Source organism: Microtus ochrogaster, chromosome 2, assembly GCF_000317375.1.
Source record: "Microtus ochrogaster isolate Prairie Vole_2 chromosome 2, MicOch1.0, whole genome shotgun sequence".
Classification (NCBI taxonomy): Eukaryota; Metazoa; Chordata; class Mammalia; order Rodentia; family Cricetidae; genus Microtus; species Microtus ochrogaster.
In genome coordinates, this window is record NC_022010.1 from 6,061,556 (window position 1) to 6,064,651 (window position 3,096).

Consider the following 3,096-nt stretch of genomic DNA (forward strand, 5'->3'; position numbering starts at 1 on the left):
TCTGACCTTTTTTTGTTTTTTTTTAAATTTATTTATTTATTTATTAAAGATTTCTGCCTCCTCCCCACCACTGCCTCCCATTTCCCTCTCCCTCCCCCAATCAAGTCCCCCTCCCTCGTCAGCGAAGAGCAATCAGGGTTCCCTGCCCTGTGGGAAGTCCAAGGACCACCCACCTCCATCCAGGTCCAGTAAGGTGAGCATCCAAACGGCCTGGTATTTCTGACCTTTTGTATCTGTGTGAGGGACAGTGCCTGGGACAAGCTTCCGGGAGGGACACCCAGAGATGAGACAGCACCTTCTTCAGCATGCCCTCTTCTCTATGTTGGTTGCTTAATCGAGTTCAGATAAACCAAAAGATTAGACTCAGTCTTTTTGTGTTTGTCATATTTTGTTTTTGAGACAGGATCTCACTCTGTAGCCTAGGATGACCTTTCACTTACAGTGATCCTCCTGCCTCAGCACCCCGTGTGCTGGGATTATAAGTGTACCACCATACCCGGGCTTCCATTTGGCCTTTGCCATGGTGGTTCCCTCTGCCCAGAATGCTTGTTCCCAGACAGTCTCTCCTTTTTCTTCACCGCTCAGTTCAAAGTCACTTTCTCAAGACAGGTCTTATCAAGAGTAGGTCCAGTTACTGTTAGGTGATATTTTATCAGCATGGCTACTTTTGTGTGAGGGTCATAACCCTCATTTAGGGTGTATTCTTTCTTTACCTCTTATATGCATCTCCAGCGCTTAGATTTATCCTAACACGTGGGAGGGAGACAGGAAATATTCCTGAACCACAGCATTGAAGAAACTCCAGGTTCTGGGCAATTCTGGATCTAGAAACCTATATTTCTGGTGCCCGAGAAATCCATTATTTCTGAAATTCTCCGTCAATTCTGGCGCAATCGGGCACTTTCTCCAATCTCAGTATCAGTTCTAGATTTTAGGTCATAGCCTTGGATCCTTAGTCTGGAGGTTTCTCACAGTACCTTAAGCTCCACCTCAGAGCCTGCTTCTCAAGGCCCATCCTCCACTAATGGCCCTGCCTTCTCCTCCAGCCTCTCTGCTAGCCCCTCCCTCTTCAACGGTCAGCTGCACAGGTTTTTCCTTACCCTTCCCAACCCTCAGTCTGTAGCCTGCTCTTCCCCTCTTAGGATTGTCTCCCTCCTCCCTGCTTCTTGGCTCCATCTCCTTCGGGAACCCCATGGGTTACCTCTTCGGGGGACCATCCTATCTGAAATAGACGTTGTTTTATTATTCATCTCTTCGTTGGCTTGTCTATTGTCTTTGTCTCAGTTATCACGGTCAGTTATTTTCTTGGTTTCTTTGTCTGTTACGCTAGTCTCCCAGTTAGAAAACTCCACGAGCTGATCTTTTTCCTCTTTGCTGGCCTGGGATTGCTCCTGCCCCCAGAACAGCCCTGGACCATAGTGTGTGCACAGAAGATAATTCACTGAGTGAATGAGAGTCGTATTTAATCGTCCAAGTCAGGAGATCGCAGACTCCATTCTTCTTCTTCCTCCAGCCTCTCTAAGGGCTATTCATCAAACCCTATTGATCCCATCTCACGTGTGACTCTTCACTCTGTCTTCTTTCCCCCTTGCTCCAGCCAGTGTTCCGGTTCTGGCTCTTACCAACACTGGGAAGGCTCGGTGGTGCCCCTCCTGTGATCTGAGGCTGGTTAATTTAATGGTGGGACCAAACATTAGGTTTGGGTACCAAGTGGAAGTTTGCTTTCTCATGAGTTGTGCCATCAACTCTAACCTATTAATATCAGCTAGGGAAATAGAAACGAGGAGATTGGCACCTCTGCCAGACAACGTCTAGTTTACCAGAGTTATCAAACATTTAAGGAGTGATTTCTGTATGCACATAATGAATTCCTTATATACACATCTCATTTAATCCTTGCAAAAATGATTTACTCTGTGTGTGTGTGTGTGTGTGTGTGTGTGTGTGCCTGTGAGTGTGTATGGCTACCTGTGTGTGTACAAGCAGAGGCCAGGAGAGGGCGCTGGATCCCTTGAGGAAGGAGTCACAGGAGGTTGTGGACTGCCTGAAGTGTGTGCTGGAAACTGAACTTGGGACTTCGGCCAGAGCATCAAGTGCTCTTTTCTTTTTCTTTTTTTTGATTTTTCAAGACAGGGTTTCTCTGTGTAACTTCGGAACCTGTCCTGGAACTCACTCTGCAGACCAGGCTAGCCTGGAAATAACAGAGATCCGCCTGCCTCTGCCTTCCAAGTACTGGGATTAAAGGCGTGTGCCACCACCACTGCTCTTAACGGTTGAGCCTTCTCCCCCTGCCCTGGAGTCTGCGACTCTGTATTAGTTAGATGGTTCACAAATGGGAATGTCTAACATGATTCAGATAAGAAGTCTCCTTAGGGTCCAAGTGGAAGTACAGGCATTTCAACTACGGTTAAGACATTTTTCCAGCTAACAGGTCCACACAAGAAAGTTAGATGGGCATCTTCAGAGTTTGTTGGTTTTGTTCTCTTCCACTGAGGGAAGCCGGATTAATAGCTTGATGCCTGGTCAAAAGTGTAGCAGTGAAATTGTGATGACCCGAAACATTTAAGATGAAATTGAAAAGAAAGTGCTCATACCAGAAAGTGTAATGAATGTGGCACAGACTCTTGAAGGATGTGCATTGGATCACTCTACTGGGGTTTCTTGGTCCGGTTTCCAGAGGCTCACTAATTTTCTCTGAGAGGCCAGCTTGCTGCTTTTCGACTAGCCCTACTGGCTGATTGCTTTGTGATGTGGCACTGCCTTCCCTTTCTTTTCTTCCTTCCTTCCTTCCTTCCTTCCTTCCTTCCTTCCTTCCTTCCTTTCTTTCTTCCTTTTTTAAAATATTTATTTGTTTATTTATTACGTATACAATATTCTGTGTGTATGCCTGCAGCAGGCCAGAAGGGGGCACCAGACCCCATTACAGATGGTTGTGAGCCACCATGTGGTTGCTGGGAATTGAACTCAGGACCTTTGGAAGAGCAGGCAATGCTCTCAACCACCGAGCCATCTCTCCAGCCCCTGTCTTCCCTTTCAAGGGGTGATGGGGACAAAGCAGCTTCCTAACGTGGTGGAGAAGGAAGAGTCTGGAACCCA